An 18,958-nucleotide genomic window follows, 5' to 3' on the forward strand; every position below is an offset into this window, starting at 1 on the left:
TGGACTTGAACTCAGGACCCTGAGATTAAGACCTGAGCTGAGATCAAGAGTCAAACTGTTGCCTGACTAAGCCACCCAGGCACCCCTAAAAGTATAGCTTTAAAAACAAAGTGGTACTGGTGCACAACAGGTCAAACTGAACAATGAAATAAAACAGAATGCTCATAAAAGACTTAAATTCTTGAGGTGCCTGGCAGGCTCAGTCACTTAAGCGTCGGCCTTCTGCTCAGGGCATGATCCCAGAGTCCCAGATCCAGCCACATGGGGCTCCCTGCTCGGTGGGAAGTCTGCTTCTCCCTCTCCCTCTGTTCTCCCTCTGTTCCTTGCCTCCTTATGCCCGCTCTTGCTCCCTCACTCTTGCTCACTCACTCTCAAATAAATAAATAAAATCTTAAAAAAAAAAAAAAAGACCTAAATTCTTAAGGTTAGTTAATACATAACACTAACTTTTCAAAGCATTAATGAAAAGATGTATCATTCAGTAAATGGTGCTGAGGCAAACAGGTAGCCATGTGGAAAATGTCAGTAAGGCTGGTCTTTACCTTGTACCTCCCAACAAAAATAAATTCCCAGATGTATCAAATATGAACTAATAGGCAAAGAGATGAAAACCTGGAAGAATTTTTTTAAATAAGCTATTTTGGGAAAAGCCTCTTGTATAAAATAAAACCTTGAAGTCATAAAAGATGAAGACCTGGATATTTGTCTATATAAAAATAAAAAATTTTCCACATAGGGTAGGGAGTGAAGAAATGAAATAAAATAAAACACAAATGGCAAACTGGTAAATATGTATGTAATTCATCTCTTAGATAAAAAGGCTAGCATTATTAATATATAAAGATCTATAAGAAATCAACAAGAAAAAGAATAAAGTCCAATAGGAAAGTGAACAAAGGATGTGAACATATAGGTCACAGAGTAAGAAATGCAAACAGCTCTTTAAACTTAAGATGTTCACCCTTACCAACAAGATAGGTATACATTAAACTACACGAAGGCACTATTTCACCTTCCAAACTGGCAAAGATCCAGACATTTGACATCACACTGTGTTACCAAGGATGTGAGGAAACAGGCATTCTCATATATGGCTGGCACAAGTACACATTGGTATCTTGTTAAGGGAAGAAAGCAAACCCAATTTCAAACAAAACCACCAGTGCTCATACCTTCCAACCTAGCAATTCCAATTCTAGTGATTTACCCGGCAGGCTCTCTCTCGCACTTGCAAAATCCCACAACTACAAGAACATTAATACTACATTGTTGCTGGTGGTAAAATATTAGAACTTACCTAAAATACACATCCATATAGGATGGGTTAAATAATCTAGGTAACACACATGTAATGAATACAATGCCATAGATGCTTGATAGGGGCTGAGAGGGAAAGCCCTTCAGAATCTACTGAGTAAGAAAGGGAAACAATGAATAACCTGCCATCACGGTTGGGGGAGGGTTTTATACATGGAGATAGGCAGACAGTTGGCTGAGGGTACAAATGTAGGAAGAGACTTGGTAACAGAATTTTGTAGGTTTTCTCTGTTGGCCTCGCTAATGATTTTACAATGAACATTAATTCCATTTTAAATAAAGAAAATAAACAAAGCTATTTTATAAGAAACTCAATCAAATGCCCTGTGACTACTCAAACGCATTTCTGAGAAGAAAGTGAAAACAAATAAAACCACCTGGTTCTTGAGGCCCCCCTCCCAGATCCTGAGCCGTCCCCACCCTCTCCCTAGGAAAACAATGTAGTGTTAAACCCTCAAAGCCTCCCAGCTCAGTTGTTAAGGTAATTGTGTTTACTCTTTTCCAAACAAAGTAATTTGAATCAGAAAAGTAAATGTGCTCAGTCTTCAAGCTCTTTGATGTCATCTTCCTCCTTGCTCTAGAGTGTGCGACACCACCCACAGCACGGCTGCCCAGAGCGTGACACACAAATTCTATAAGCATTGCCATAGCTACACCATTTTGCTTGTGATAATGATGTAAACCAAATAAAACATAAAGAAAATCAAATTTGAAATCAAATAATAGGCCCCAAAAAACACAAGCTATAGGTTTTTTCTGCCCTTTGAACACTTGTGGAGATGATGAAACTTCAGAGTATTTTTAAATTTCGGAACAATTTTTAGTGTCGCAGAGTCCCCGAGACAAGACTATTTTCTTTCCTGAAAATAACATCTGATCAAGGCAAATGGTATGTTTGAAACATTAAGAGCCAGCATCAGTACCTCCTGAGCCTATCAGTTGCTTTCCCTCTAGATGACCCTTGTTAAACATCATACCAGCTCTAAATGTGATTTTAGGATTTTAGGTTTCTAAGACTCTGAAGCTAGTGGCTGTTTAGTCATGCAGGCTGGATCTATGCAGGCAAAGGACAGAGCCGTCCATGCCGTATTAGATGAACTATCCGAGTCATCCAAATCAAATCCTCCAGTCTATGAAACACCTACTGTCTCCTCCACCTCAAAGCGCCGAGCTATCAGCCCACTCTGAACACTTTGCTGAGTGATGGGTCTATCATCTGGAGCTCCAGTTTCTTTTAACTGTTTCCCCCTTTTTAACACTCCTTCCCCCCACCCCCTTTTTCTTGTAAAAAACAAATTTGTCGTTGGAAGGTATTTAAGAAGAAAAAAATAGAAAAAGATTGAAAAAAAATCTGCTAGACTATCCTTTGCTCATTTAACACCTTAAGGTTAAGCTTCTTTAATGGCATTTAAATCCTTGGGTTTGGGGATTTTTTGTTTTGTTTTGTTTTGTTTTCATTACTTTGTGTACTTGCAATACAAACATTCTTTAGACTTTAGAAATTCTAAATAAAACAAGAACAAAAGAGCGGTCCTTCTTTTCAGCTCTCCACCCAAATGTTACCATTGTAAATCAAGGTAAGAAAGTAAATTAACTGCTGGCATTTAAATGTTTGCTGTCCCAAATATTTATTCCTCTCCACTCCCCTAAATTTGTTTCATACAAAACAATGCTCATAAAAACAATAAATATTCATTCTTTATCTACTAAAATTTTTAGATCAAAGTACTGTGCAGCCCAAATCCTCAATAGCAAAAAAGTAACATTGTTTGTTCAGCAGGAAGCCTTCAACTTCCCAACAGCAACCTGACCGAGTGTGGTTCCCATTTATCTCTAAGTGCTGCGGTGCTCAGTATAGACATAATAATCTGATTACAAATCCATATTTGCACAGACGCTTTGCAAACAGAATTTCACTTACCCTTTACATGCACACTGTGCTGGCAGGCCTTCCCATTGTTGTACACACCACACCAAGCTGTCTTTCTGTGTTTGCATGTTTGCTTCCCACTGCTAGAACGTACACTCTAGGGAGGAAGTCAGTCTCTTCTACCTCTGCAGCCTCACAGCGGGTTACGCCTTCTGGAGGGTGGCAGGGGAGTCCTTCACAGAAGAGGTGACACAACCTGAGTTTTGAAGAACATTCAAGCACAGGGAGCCACAAGACCAAAGGCCTAGAAAGCTGCGCGGAGTTCAAAATACCTGGAGCCTATAGTATGAACTTGGGCCAGATGGTGTAAGACTGCTGCGTGGGAAAAGAAAACCTGAGGGACAGTCCACAGTGGAGCACAGGGACTTTTTAGTCCCCATGCAGTAAGCAACACGGGGTGTTCATTGAACATGTTTTCCTCTTGAAAATCTTTATCTTTATTAATGTTAATTGGGAAAAAAGAACCATTATTTCCTTGTTAAGAAAAAGCAAATAGTGAAAAAGTACATAGAATAAAAAGCAAACAATTCTGCCCCATTCCATAGAGGTAACATATTAGTGTTTATCATGGACTTGGACTTCCCAGCGAAGCATGTTTTAAGCAAAAAACTGTCATGATCAGATTCTGTACCCCCCCAAAAATCACTTTTGAGTATAAGGTAGTGTAATTGAAGACAGGGAGACTCTCCACCTGACTGGGCCAGTTCTTACAGACAGGATGAGAGTCAGTGGGGCAGGTAGCACCAAGGGGTAGAGACAAGGGCACTCAGGTCCTCATCATTTGCAAGGGTGACTGAGAGGGGGGAGTCAAGGTAACACATTGATTTGGGCTTCAATTCATAGGTTTGGAAATACAGAAGAAACACAGGTTTGTGGGAGGAAAGTAGGAATAAAATTTTGGACCTGATGAGTTTTCTGTGGCCATGGGCCAGCCAAGAAAGGATGTCCTGGATCTGGGGCCAAAGAGAGAGCAATGGAGTTAGTTTTGTGTGATGGTGAGATTGCTCAGGAAGAACAAGAGGAAGGCCTGTATTTAAGAAACAAAGATGGGGGTCTTTACAGGGAGATGGAGAAGGAGCAGACCTAGACGGGAAGAAAGGAGAATAGAGTCACAGTCAGTAAGTCAGGACAGACGTTCAGGAAGGATCAGCAGTGTTAAATGTGGTGGAGGGAACAAGTAATTTGATTCAAGTGAAAACAAGCTTTGTTCTTAGTGGTCATCAGGGAGCTTAACTGGAATGGGTTCAGCACATCAGTTACATATATTATTAGAAAAGGACAGGAAGGAAATATAACACAATGTCAACAGTAATTATTTCTGGGCATTGAGATTATGGGTGATTGTTACTTCCTTCTGTTCCTAGAAAAGAGCTGAGGAGTCAACGGAGGAAGCGGGTACAATATTCCAACAGGAAAATATTGTAAAAATTATATGGATGAAACAAAATTATTTAACATGTTCAAACATTTATGGTCCCAAGGGCAGATACCAACTTTATAGGGAAGATGGCATAAAATAACATTGCTGCTACATGTCACTCTTTGCTACTACGTGAAGGAGCCACAGGAAGCATAGCGGGAAACTCTTTGCTTTCTTTGGCGACCCCACAAAGCCAGCTCAGGAACCCATAGCAGCATGTTCTCCAGACTTCAGCCATTTATGTCCATGATTTGTGTCAAATCCCTTAACCACCATCGTATTATTTAGTAAACATTGTATTTAAACCAACTCACTTTTTAAATCTAAATGGATCCATTTATATCACAACAGTAAATGGAAAATCATTGTCATAGAAAATGGAAGTTAACTGAAAAATAAGTATAATGAAAACAAAACTACTGTCATTAAGTCTGGCAAGATGATTTCAATAACCCAAAGTTTCCAGCCTGGGACCTGAACTAGCACTCCAGTCAAAAGGAAGCTCTATAAGCACTAGAAGTAGAGAAAGCCTTACTGGTATTGTTTTAGTTTGGATTTCTCCAGAAGCAAACCCTCAAATAAGAGTTCAGTTGCAAGTAGTTTACTTCAAAGGTGAAGCATTGGAATACAAATGAGGGAGTTAGGAAGAGAGATAGAAAAGGGAAGGTAGTCAATAAATGATGTGTTTCAAGCCAGCAATCACTCTGGGCAACTGAAGCTAGCTTCCTCTGCAGAAACTCTGGGAGTCAGTGCGGAAGAAACCTCAGCATTGGCCCACAGAAAGCATGAGAGAGCTGGGGTATTGATACACCAACCATTGCTGAAGGCTGATCCTGGGGCTGTTAGTTCCCCCGCAATTCTGGGTTACTTTGTGGGCATCACAGCAGGCCCCAGAGGAAAGAGAAGACCTCAGGCAAAGAATATTAATGCTGCCCTTGCAAGTCTGGCAGGGGTCCTCTGACTGGATGAACATAAGAGCAACGGGTGAGGCCCCACAGAGGCTGCTGGATACCAGACTGAGACTGAAAGAGAATAGAAGAGGAAACAGCTTTCTCCGCATTTGAGTCAAGGGAATTTATTCTAGGCCTGTCAATCACTCAAAATCCTCTTCCATACAACCAAGCTAAAGCTCCAGCACCCTGTGAAATTTCCAGGTACCCTGGAAGTTGCGAAGCCGCACAGGAGGGATGAAGTCTAACCCAACAATGCTCCTGAGGGGTCGGGCTGAATCTCATCCAAACCTGGCTAGTGAAAAACAGATCTTCTAAAATATTTTAAAATTCAAGTGTACTTTCCTCCCTGTCAATTCAAAATAGCCTCATCATATCCGCTTGCCCAATGAAGTCGTCAAAGATTCTTCCCTATGGAAGAAAGCCATTAGAAAGAAATTGACCACCTAGACAAACGAGACTATGAATGGCTATTTTAAAAAGGAATTTTTGCTCTTAGGAATGAGCGGTCAAATTCCCCCAAGTAATGTCTTCCCTGATTCCCTTAAAATATAGTTTATTAACCCTTCAACACTGTTGGTGGGAATGCAAGCTGGTGCAGCCACTCTGGAAAACAGTATGGAGGTTCCTCAAAAAGATGAAAAAAGAGTTACTTTGCAACCCAGCAATCACACCACTGGGTATTTACCCTAAAGATACAAATGCAGTGATCCAAAGGGGCACACGCACCCAAATGTTTATAGCAGCAATGTCCACAATAGCCAAACTATGGAAAGAACCTAGATGTCCATCAACAGATGAATGGATAAAGAAGAGGTGGTATATATACACAATGGAATACTATGCAGCCATCAAAAGAAATGAAATCTTGTCATTTGCAATGACATGGATGGAATTAGAGGGTATTATGCTGAGCGAAATAAGTCAATTAGAGAAAGACAATTATATCATCTCCCTGATATGAGGAATCTGAGAGGCAAAGTTGGGGGCTTAGAGAGTAGAAAAGAAAAAAATGAAACAAGGTGGGATCGGAGGGAGACAAACCTTAAGAGATTCTTAATCTCACAAAACGAACTGAGGGTTGCTGGGGTGGAAGGGTGTGGAAAGGGTGGTTTGGGTTGGGTTATGGACATTGGGGAGGGTATGTTCTTTTTTTTTTTTTTTTAAGATTTTATTTATTTACTTGACAAAGATCACAAGTAGGCAGAGAGGCAGGGAGAGAGAGAGAGAGAGAAGCAGGCTCGCCGCTGAGCAGAGAGCCAGATGCGGTGTTCATTCCCAGGACCCTGAGATCATGACCTGAGCCTAAGGCAGAGGCTTAACCCACTGAGCCACCCAGGCACCCTGGGGGAGGGTATGTTCTATAGTGAGTGCTGTGAAGTGTGTAAACCTGGTGATTCACAGACCCGTACCCCTGGGTCTAATAATACATTATATATTAATAAAAAAAATAAAAAAATTTTTAAAGGCAAAAAAATATGGTTTATTTACAAATATCAAAGTATCCACCCACCCATAGCTCACAGCTATTATAATGGATAAAATACCAGGACTGTGTGCTACCAAACTGTGTGTGGCTTTTTAGATACTCTTTCATTCAACAAATATTTATTGGACTATATAGAAGAAACTATTCTAGGTGCATTGATAAAGCAGTGAAGGAAACATAAAAATCCCCTCCCTTCAGGGAACTATATTCTTGTGGGGAAGCCAATAAATAATTAATAGGTATGGGATGTCTGCTGGTAAGAAGTACTACGACTAAAGCAGGAAAGGAGGACAGGGAGTACCAATGGCTGTGGAGGGGTTACCATTTTAAAGAGGGTGATCGGAGAAGACATTACTGACAAGGGATATTTGAAAATACCAAGAGAATATGAGGGAGTAAGTCATGGAAAGAAGTAGAGAAAGATTACTACAGTGAGAGGAAATAGCCTGTGTAAAGGTCCTGGGGCAGAGGCATGCCTGACATCTGAGAAATAGCAAGGAAAGTAGTGAGGCTGATGTAGAGCAAGTGAGACCAGAAAGTCGGGGATGAGTGTAGATCGTATAGAATCATGTAGGCCATGGGGCGCCTGGGTGGTTCAGTGTGTTAAAGCCTCTGCCTTTGGCTCAGGCTCAGGTCATGATCCCAGGGTTCTGGGATCGAGCCCCACATCAGGCTCTTTGCTCAGCAGGGAGCCTGCTTCCCTTCTTCTCTCTCTCTCTGCCTCTCTGCTTACTTGTGATCTCTGTCTGTCAAATAAATTTGAAAAAAAGAAAAAAAGAAAAGAATCGTATAGGCCATTGTGAATGGTAAACTAATGAAGCATTCTGAGGAGAAGAAAAACCTGAACTGACTTGGGTTTAAGGGGATCACTCTGGCAGTTTTGCAGACAGTAGGCAGTTAAAGCAAAGGCAGAAATAAGGGGACCAGTTAGGAGGTTCTTGCCAAAATCCAGATGAATGAGGACAGCAGCTTGAACAGGGTTGGTGGATAGTTGTATTTTGCAGGTAAAGGATTTGTAGATAGATTAGATGTGGGAGTAAGAGAAAGAGAAGGGTTAATGATGAGTCTAAGGCTTTTAGTTTAGTGGCAGAAAAGTAGACCTCCCATTTCCTGAGATACAGAACACCACAGAGGAGCAGACTTGGGGGATGATAAGAAGTTGGATTTCAACACGTTTAGTTTCAGATAACTACTGGACCTCCAAATGGAAAGGTCTGTAAGCAGTTGGATATAGCAAGTCTGTATGTCAGGGACTGGGTCTAGGGTAGAGATAAAACTCTGGGAGTTGTTAGCAACTACAGTGTATTTAAGGGCATGAGACTGGATGAGGTCATCAAGGGAACAAATAGAAGTGGAGGGCTGAGAGGCTGAGCCCTGGTAGCACTCCACCAACTAGAAATCGGGTGAAGATGGGGAACAAGCAAAAGTGACTGAGGGCTGGTCCAGAAGACCAGCGAAGAACCAGAAGCTGATGACATCCTAAAAGCAAGGGAAGGAAGTGTTCGAAGAAAGAGTAATGAGCTGTGACAAATGCTGATGATGGGTCAAATAAAGAGACTGAGAACTTAACCCTTAGGTTTAGCGATTTGGGTGGCAAGGTAGGACCAAAAGCTTGCCCAGGGTGTGTTCAACAAAAAATAAGAGGAATGTATTTATATCTGCTACCTTCTTTGTGTTGGCGATTTTAGCATTGTTTGGGGCATGACATCTGAGTTTTTAAAGATTTTGTTTATTTATTTGAGAGAGAGAGAGAGTGCATGTGTGCATGAGTGGGGGAGGGGCAGAGGGCACAGGAGAAGTAGGCTCCCTGCTGAGCAGGGAGACCCTCCCCCCATGCAGAACTCAATCCCTGGACCCTGGGATCATGACCTGAGCCAAAGGCAGACACTTAACCAACTAAGCCACCCAGGCACCTCTCTGATTTTTTATCCCTGGCAAAATAACATATAATTGAATATTAATTCTGTTTAATTGACTAGCTGACTAATTCAAGTTTAAAAAAAAAAAGGTTCCTTTTTTCTTTTGCCTAAGATGTGTAATGATTGGTTTGATTTCTGCTTTACTTTTTACCTGAACAAAATATCAGCTACAAACTCTAATATGTGAAGTATATATGATGAATATTCTGCATATGTAGTCTCTGTAGTGACTTGTAGTATATATGTGGGTAAATTTCTCCTTGTCTCTTTTTGCTCTGGTGAGGCACCAATGATCTGGAAGGTAGGAAAAAGGAGACAGTAGAAGAAAAAGAGGAGCAAGTAATACTTCTGATTTATCTCAACCTGACGATGGAGTTGTTCCATTTAAACCCAGTTCTCAACATAATGAACACAAAGTCACACTCATCAGTGTTTGCAGTGAGGCTTGCAATATAATTATTGACTCATGTACAATGTGAATTGAATTACCAAAATAAAAAGAGAAGTTGCTCCTTTTTCTTTTAAATTAAATCTTGTGTCATGCTGATCAGAATACAATCCTGAGTTTTTAACTATATAAATTAATTGTAATGTCTGCAGTTCCAATTTTATTTGTAAATTCCTTTCATCTTACTGAGACTAGAAGAAACTGAGGAAATAGGATATCTCTTACCTTCCTGCATAACCAGAAGTGAGGGCATTTTGTCCAAAGGATCATAGTCTTAGGGTAAAAATATAATTATTGTTGTTTTATTTATTTTTCGCCTCCCTTTTTTTCCGTTCAGTAAAAAAGGAACAGAAAAGAGACAGTACAGCTGAAATAGAGCTCTTTCCATAAAATGTTTCTTCCATAGTCCTGGGAACCCTAAGATAACAGTCTTGTATTCAAATGTGAGAGGCAGAAAATGTAATTTACTTGAAGCATTACGTGAAACAGAGTAAGGTTATTTTTAATCAACCATAGTAAGTGGAATACTTACAGTATATAATGTGCAATGCCCATGTGATATTCAACCTTCTTTTTCCACTTTTAGTAATTAAAAAATAGATACAATGACAATGATTATCATTTAAAATTCATTTTGAGGTTGCTGGACTTATAAATATAATTAATTATAGATACTAGCTCTTGCCTGGAAAATAAGCAAATAAATAAATAAATATGACTTTGGTTTATAAATGAAGGGTAGAGACTAAAGAAAAATAGTTATTAAGCAAACTTCCTCTCCTGCTTCTTCTTCTCAGATTATAATTTAACTTTTATTATTGTTTTCTGTCTGACTGGCCTTGTTATAGAAATAAATCTTATTTTACTATCTTAATTTTCAGCTCACTTATAATTTCTTACCTACATAGCCGCTATGCAAAAGTGCTTCTTACTTAGGTGTGTCTTCCTGGCGACCAATTCACCACCTTGGGCACCAAATCATCTCTCCTATCAGTTCTTAATTCCCTTCATTTTCAGGGGTCAAACTATGAAATCCTCATGGCTCACCAGTGGAAACAGTTTATCAAGTGATTTCACACCCCACATGCTGCAGGGTCCATGAAGAAAGGGGGACAGATGAAAGGCATCACAGAGCAAGGCAGCAGCTCAGAAGCGTTTTGCAGTCCATACTTGGGAGTAAATTCTGAATGTTGTTTTCACATTACTGTTTTTATTTCCCTCACAGCATGCAGTGTCTTTCTGGACTACCAGGATAGCAATCCAAGAAGTTCTGACACTTAGCTAAGAAATCATCTAACCCAAACCATACGGCAACCCATTCCCCAGTCCTCTTTTGGACAATTCTGACCTGCTTATTGATCAACTTGTTTTGGCATGAGCCTTTGTACCCATGTTTAAGTTGATTAAATCTTCCCCTTCTTGGAAATCCAGGTTTATCTTCATGTTAAAGGCAGAGAGACAGAGAAAACACAAGAACGCCAACCATTTCACAATAAGGGGAAAAAACATCAGACTACATCCCGTCTGTATTTTTTAACACTTCCCATAAGAGAAATCCAGGAAATGCTTTTTTTTTCCCTTTTTTTTTTTTTAACATTGAGAACAATTTTGTGCTACAGTCAGAAACCCCTCCTGTTTGCTGTATTCAACTGTATGTATGCAATGGGGTGGATCAGACAGAGCCCAGAGGAATGCGAAAAGCCCAGGAGGCATGAGCTGGAGGCATGCACATTATCCACTATGTTGCTCTTCTGTGTTTCTACACCCACCAAAGATCTTCACATTCCCAAGTCTCTGGGATGCAGCTGTCTCTGGAAATCACCCATCACTTCCTTCTCAGTTTACCCCCTGCAGCTCCTCCCTCCAAAACATCCATGTCTGTAGCAACCAAGACCTTTTCTGAGGTTTGTTGAGACCACAGACATCATTTCATCTGTGACACTGAAAAACAATTTACAATACACATATTTCACCGAATTTACTTGGTTGGTATTCCAATACAGCCTTTCAATAGCCAACCTAACACTACGAGTTCCATTTCTGCTCTTCCTACAAAGTACGTTATTAGTGCATTTTCTGGAAAGGCGTAGTTTAATCTGACAAGTTTTTCAGATTGAAAAATTAAATCACAGAATCCTTAAGGGACATATCTAAAGCAGCCAGCAAGAAAAGAACAATCTAATACCATTATGACATTTCACCAAAAATGTAGCTAAAAAAGTTGCTTCAAAATAAGTTCATTCTCCAGGGGAACTTCCAGAGTAACTGAAATGTTGTTATTTTGATTAGAGTGATTGTTTCACAGGTATATGTATTTATCAAAACTTATAAAGATGTTTCTACAAAGTACTTGCAAGTTTCATTCAATACAGTGTTCTTTTAGTGAATGGAAGTGATACTCATTCTACTAATGCATGTAGTGAAATATTTTTTAAAAATCGTTGAACTATATGCTTGAGACCTGTGCATTTCACTGTGTTTAAACTTTGCCTTAAAAGTAAAAAAGGCTTTTGAAAAAAAAATTTTTTTAAAGATTTACTTATTTGAGAGAGAGAAAGAGAGAGCATGCCTCAGCACAGGAGGGAAGGGAAAGGGAGAGGGAGAGAGTTTTAAGCAGCCTCCTTGCAGAGCAGAGTCTGATGTGGGGCTCAATCTCAGGACCCTGAGATCACCACTTGAACCAACACCAAGAGTCGGACACTTAACCAACTACATCACCCAGGCATTCTGAAAGCCCCTACCTTTTTTTTTTTTTTAAGTTGCTATAAATGGTCAGAGCCCCTCTGTATTAATTTCTGCATGCCCACGCTTTCAATAGGCCCTGAAATTGAGTGGCTCCAGCACTGCCATTGATGTCTCATCCTCTTCTTCTTGATAACTAGTTTGTTGCTGTTACTATTGTTAAAATTTCCTAGCACAAGCTCTTTTATTTTTAAATCTTTTTTTATCATATTACCTTTTAGTATTTTTTATCTTCATCCTTTAATATTGACTTGTTGCATGTAAATGTTTTTAAAAGCACAAAGATGAAACTAAAAACCATCCAAGGTTCAACTACCCAGAGAAAACTACTGTTAGCATTTCAGTGTCTATCCTTCTGTATATATTGAATGGATATTGCCTGAGTGACCACGTTGTGGCAGGAGCTGCTCTAGGTACTGAGTAAACTGTAATAAGAGAGAGCGCCCTTGCCCTCATAGAGCTTACATGCTAATAAATGCCGTGGAGGAGATTTGTTTTGTAATGAGGCACGATTGTACTTGCTCTTTTATAATCTTCTTTTTCCCACTTTTTTCTACATAGCACTAATATCTTTTCATCCAGCAAATAAAAATCATTATATCATTTCATATCTGCATAGTGCTCCCCTGGATGACTTTTTAGAATATGTTTAACAAATCCCCTAGTTTAAATGGTCAAGCCTTTTTACATCCAGGAACATCTCACTGACAATCTTTTTAATATATATATATATATTTATTTATTTATTTATTTTTAAGAGTGTATTTTTTTTTTTAAGATTTTATCCATTTATTGGTCAGAAAGAGAGAGAGAGCACAAGCAGGGGGAGCAGTAGGCAGAGAAAGAAGCAGGCTCCTCACCAAGCAAGGACCTCGATGCGGGATCCTTCCCAGGACCCTGAGCCAAAGGCAGATGCTTAACCAACTGAGCCACCCAGGCACCCCATTGAATATATGTTCAGTGATCTCCTTGCTGGCAGAATAATTTCAGTTTACTTTCTTGATTGCATCAGGGTTTAAATCTCTGAAATGGGTGAAATGATTTTGTACCTATAAAGCATCTGCCTAAGCCTAAGACTAATGCCTTATTAAGGTATTTTGGCTGAAAACTCTAGGCAGTAGACAAAGATTTACTACCTGCCCATGTGTGGTTGAAAAGCAGTTGAGGAAGTATAACTGAAAATGAGGTCTGGGGTGGGAGTGGGAGCTCTCCCTGTTATCCATCTCCTAAGAAACCTATGATTTCAGATGACTTGTAGGGAACTTTGAGCTCAGCAATTTGGTCAGGGAGGAGAAAGTCATTCAAGAAGATATGCTTCAGGAAATCATCAACTTCTATATTTCCTAAAGTTCAATGGTAAATCCACTATTTAAAATGTGAAAACACACCCAAAGAAACAATTCAACTACACACTTGAACCACAATTATTTGTTGAGCCCCTATTATGTGCAAAGCACTATAAGGTACTTAGGGTGATGATTACAATCTCCAGCTAGTTCAGACTTATTTCACTCTCCAATAAAGTTGCATGAAAATCTGTATTTGCCTGAAAAATGGCATACAACAACATATTGTTATAATACTCTTTGATGCATTTTTCATCATCTACCATTTTGAGGGAACTGTGCAAGTTACTATTGTAGCAAGGGGGCTACCAAGATGAATCAGACAAACTTTTGCCATTACAGAGTTGACGGAATATAGCTACACTGTCTAATATGGTAGCCCTTAGCCACATGTGCGGCTGAGCCCTCAAAATGTGGCTGGTCTGAACTGACAGTGCTGTAAGTAAACAAAACACTGAACTTCAAAAAGTTAATATAAAATAAAGAATGCAAAACATTCCATTAATTAGTTTTTATAATAATTTCATATTAAAATGGTAATATTTTGGATATTCAGGTTAAATAAAATATATTATTAAAATTAATTGAACCTTCTTCTCTCTAGCTTAATTTAAAATTACCTATGTGGCTTGCACTGTATTTCTATTGGCAGTGCTGATCTACACGGCTATAGCTATTACCTACTCAGGGCAGCTGGTAATTTTATATCAAATATATGTAATCTTCCATTAAGGAAGGATTACAGAGAAGGAAATCAAGGGTTCAAAAGCTGTATTAATTCATTATTTGGCATGTATCTAGTATATTTTCTGTGCACCAAGGACTGTTGTAGGCAATGGGGATATAAGAAAACAAAGTCCCCACTCTTGTGGAATTTATATTCTAGTGGGAGAGGAAGGTAAAAAATAAGTAAACATAAAAAACATGTCAGGAAGTAACTGTTGAAGAAAGATGAAGCTGTAAAAGAATAGAGGGTGACCAAAATTGGGATAAGGGAGCAGTGAGAAAGAGTTGTCATCTGAGCAGAAACATGAAGAATGAGTCCTACGAATATCTACCCTGCCAGGAGTTTCTGGGCAGAGTCAACAACAAATAAAGGACTGAGGGCTCTGTGTGTGTGTGTGTGTGTATGCATTTTATACACTGGAGGAACAGCAGGAGAGCAGGGTTTGAAAGCAGTGAAGAGGAGTAGGAGAGGAAGCCAGGAGTCAGTCCACATAGCAACTTGGAAGCCTCCTTCCCACACTAGAAACTGCTCAAGGATGACTTTGACTGCTTTATGATGCATGGACTGTTGCGGGGTATGCATGGAACCTAGCAAGAGTGGAAGCCAGACACCAGCTGGAGGCTGCTGAAGTCGTGCAAGAGAGATCTTATAAGGTCTATGTGACTCAGCCCCTGGAGATTTGCTGTTCCTGCAATACAAAGTAAAATAATCTAAAATTATTCAGAGAATTTGAACAGCAAAGGTCAAATGTCTGGATAACTCAAGCCTCAAAATATATTTGGGATTCTGTACAGTTATCTGAACTGGCAGTCAAAAATCATTGTCTAACTTCATAGCATAGTCATTTAGCTCTGCCCCTTGCTTTCTGCCAGTTTAACCTAAGGGAAGTGGACTTGAGATCTGTAATTGGCAGAGTGGGATTGTAGGACCTTTAAATCAAACTCAAGATCAGGCAAATTAGCTTTATTTTCGCCAGAGAAAAGTGTTCAGTTGAGCCAGATGACAATTTTGTAGCCTAAACTATTTGCATTGGCTCTGCCTACCTCCTGAATGACTCCCATAATTGCTAATTCTCAGTTTAAGCATAGCTACACATGCAAGACAGAGTTAAGAACTTGAAGCTGTATCTTGAGTAAGCGTGGGTGTTAGCCTGGATAACTGCACTCAGTGAGTTTGTTTTTATGGACAGAAGTACTTTAAAAAAGAAAGTATACTCAAAGTCAAATTTTACATAGGCCAAGCAAGTCCCTTCTCTAGCAGGCAAATGAAGAAGGTTTAAAGCAGGTACCCAGTTTCAAATGGAAACAAATACAAATCAGTCACAGGGACTTCTAAAGTCATATCATGACACAAAGGAGGCTCCGGCCTGACCCTCCAGGTTGGTTTATTTACTTTGATGGAACTCACTGGAAAATTGTTCAACATGCTTCACTGTGCCTGTGTAGATGTGTTTTCTGGGCTTTGGATGTCATACCTGTCAGGTGGGTACTTTCCCGGAGCACTAAAACGTATAGATTACACTCAATCAAAGACAGACTGCTACCACTGCAGCTGAAATTCACACAAATCTGTGCCGTGAGTAACTGGATAAACAAGGAGACTAATGACCTTGTTCTGCACTAATCTCCATATGGCTCTGTTGGTACTGCCCTTGCCTTCAGGCAAGAAGGTTGTGGCTTTGGCTTCTCGCCTCAGACCAGGGATTAGACTCTGGCTCAATGCTGACAGAGCCCAGGGCCCTGCTTCTACAGTCTGGGAGGCCTGAGAAGACTACTGAGGCCATCCATCTTGAGAGGTGCATTTACCTCAATTCAAGAAACACTTCGCTATCATATCCACTGAGTAAATAGATTTATGAAAATAAGAAAAATCCTTTAACCATGCTTCCCCATACAGAGATTTCATTTTTCCCCACAGAGGACCCCAGGTTTTCTCTAAGTATTTTCAGGCCCGCCTCACTGCCCCCCAAAACAAGACAAAACCTTTAGTGCCTTGTTCCATGTTCTTTTCCCAGTCAGAAATACATTTCAAAATGGCTGCGTCTATAAAGAAGGGCGTCTCAGGAAGACTCTGTACCTGGGCAGCCTGGGGCCACAGTAAAAGGAGAATGGAAGCGGAACTCTGGAAACCACTCCCTACTCCTTACCATTTTGTACGCAGGTCTCACTGAAAAGCTTATACTAGGTGGTGGAGCCCAGGAAATGACTCCATCGAAGGAGTTACCAGCAGTTAGAAAGGATGGCACATGAAGCATCCTCAGCTAGATGCCCTAAATGCTACAGATGTGGCAGCCCTGTCACCTCACACCCAGCCCTAGCCATAACCTTTATTGCCTTGTAAACGTGAGATGCCTCAGTCTGAGATATCTAATCACATTCTATTCTGAAACATAAATTCTGATGGTATTTACATAGTCCCAAGAAACTCCTCTTCTACACCTTTCTAGTCATTCCCCACAGTGTCTTTAATGTTGTTGTTGTTTGAGTATTTTATCTATATACACTACATGTTAGCCCATTCATTGGGTGTCATACTACTAAGGCTGTTCTCAGACTTACTACAAGCTGTGTAAAATGCCTCACAAAATAATATTCTATTTTCAGTGTCATGTGTCTACATTCATTTATATCTGTTCGTTAAGATCCCACCATAAGGGAGCCTGGGTGGCTCAGTACTTTTTTAAGCGTCTGCCTTTGGCTCAGGTCATGATCCCAGGGTCCTGAGGTCAAGTCCCAGGTCAGGCTCTGCAGGAAGTCTGCTTCTCCCTCTGCCCCTCCCACTCATTCTCTCAACCTCCCTCTCAAATATATAAATAAAATCTTAAAAAAAAAAAAAAAGTCCCACAAAAACATGAGGCAGAGTTAATGGAATGGTTTTTTCCTCATCAAGCTCTAGGGGTAACAAATGCTAAGATGGTTTTGGTGTCTCTGTAACACAACTGTTGCAGATGTGGAGATGGTCGTAGCATGGGCATGTGTGTGAAATCCTCCCCCTTTACTCCTGCGGTAGAGATGCCTAGTGCCTTAGAAGTTTTGTTTTGCAACTTACAGGTCTCCTGCAGAATCATCTTTGCTTCACGGACCAAAAAGACCTTGCATTTGTATGTACTTTCACATGCATCATCTCACTGCATTCTTACAACAACCTTGTCGAGTATGCTATCATTACACCCATTCTGCAGAAGAAAAACTGAGTCTGGGAGAGGTTAAATGGCTTGTCTGAGGTCAGCACAGCATGACAGGAGGGACAGAGCCTACCTCAGATGCAGGATTTCCCACTCTGCATTACACTATTTCAAAGCAGTCTCTTCATATCGGTTACTTCTGAAACAACAGAATACTGTATTCCAAAATGGGCCTTGTGATTTTTCTAGACTCAAAGACAGACTTCCTAGCTAGTCGCCTGTAGGAAAATATTTCAGGACTCTGTCAGTAAGAGGATTTCGAATCATGGATACCAGATAGTGGGTGCTTTGTTAACAAATAATACTAAGATTGGTTTTGCAGGATCTAACTTCTGTAGTTAGATCTAACTCAGTAGTGCAGCATATCGTGTGTAGCAAAAAAAGCACTATGCACAGAGAACACACACGCGTGTGTCAACGTTCTCTTTCCAAATGTGGCTACAAAAGAAAGTGTGAAGCATACTGAAATAAAACAATATTTATGGCTCAAGAAATTCGGCTTCACGTTAACAGTAATTATGTACAAGATATTTTCCCTAATAAAATTACTGCAAGACAAAATCTGGAGGAACTAAGTGTTTCCCTATGTCCTCTTTATTTTATTCCATGTCCTCAAGAACGGTTGCGGGGAAAGAAAGGGAGAGAAGGGTAAAAAAGAGCAGAAAGAGAAAGAGAGTCATAGCAAGGCGGCCTCTGCTAAGGGTTGGTTTTGCTTTAGAAACTGGAATGCGTCCAGGCTTGATTTTTATTTTCAATTCACATTTCAGATCCAGCTCCCCAAACTCTTTGATCTTTCTCCCTGTCTCCTTACCCGGAAGAGAACCCTTGGCCTTCTCAGCTGGGAGCTGGGAGCACACGTGGAAAGACTGGCTCGGATCCATATTCTTGCCAAATTTAGTCACACAAAGGGGCCTGCAAGGGAAAAAAGAAAGGATGAAAGCTGCTGCCGCCAGGACTTCAAAGGCCATGCCGCCGAGCCCGGCCTTGCGCAGGCGCCGCCCTCCGAGGATATAAGGCGCGGCTCGCGCGCGCGGGGCAGCCTCTCTGCGCCGCTGCCCCGCGCGCGTCCCCGGCCTCAGAGTGGTTGATGGGGAACCAGCTGTGCAAGGAGGGGCCGAAGGGGCGGGCCGCCGCGTGGTGCTACCCGCGGGCGGCCGGAGGCCGGAGGCCGGTCCCCACGCCAAGTTAAGGCTCCTGAGAAAAGTTTTCATACAGAAGGGGAAAGAATTTTACGTCCAGCCCATTAGGCGAGCTGTCCCGTGGCCTGCACGTTTATCCCAGGTCGCACATCCATTCCAGGTCGCACATCCATTCCCCTCCATTCTGGGGATTTTCCCCTTCCCGACGTAGCGCCGGCTCCTCTGCCCCGGAGCCCGGGTCCCCATGGCGGGGGGAGGGAGGGTTGGCAGAGGTTCCAGTCGCGGGGCCCAGCCGTGAGGGCGCGTGGCGGGGCTCTTTCTGGCCTATTCGGCTCCCCCGAACGCGT

General features: G+C 41.0%; 1 long non-coding RNA gene across 4 annotated transcripts in view; it reads right to left on the bottom strand.

Annotated features, from left to right (window-relative positions):
• Positions 1-18,958, bottom strand: part of LOC309863605 — a 78,875-nt gene that overhangs the window by 56,507 nt on the left and 3,410 nt on the right. For 2 of the 4 annotated variants that reach the window (XR_014311143.1, XR_014311144.1), the window contains exon 2: positions 18,284-18,384. This is a non-coding gene — a long non-coding RNA (uncharacterized lncRNA). Of the gene's footprint in view, positions 1-3,238; positions 3,395-18,283; positions 18,385-18,705; positions 18,770-18,958 lie in introns of those variants that run through there. The other 2 variants (XR_014311145.1, XR_014311146.1) reach the window with 2 other exon arrangements.

This window comes from Mustela nivalis (genome assembly GCF_964662115.1).
Source record: "Mustela nivalis genome assembly, chromosome: 4".
Taxonomy (NCBI): domain Eukaryota; kingdom Metazoa; phylum Chordata; class Mammalia; order Carnivora; family Mustelidae; genus Mustela; species Mustela nivalis.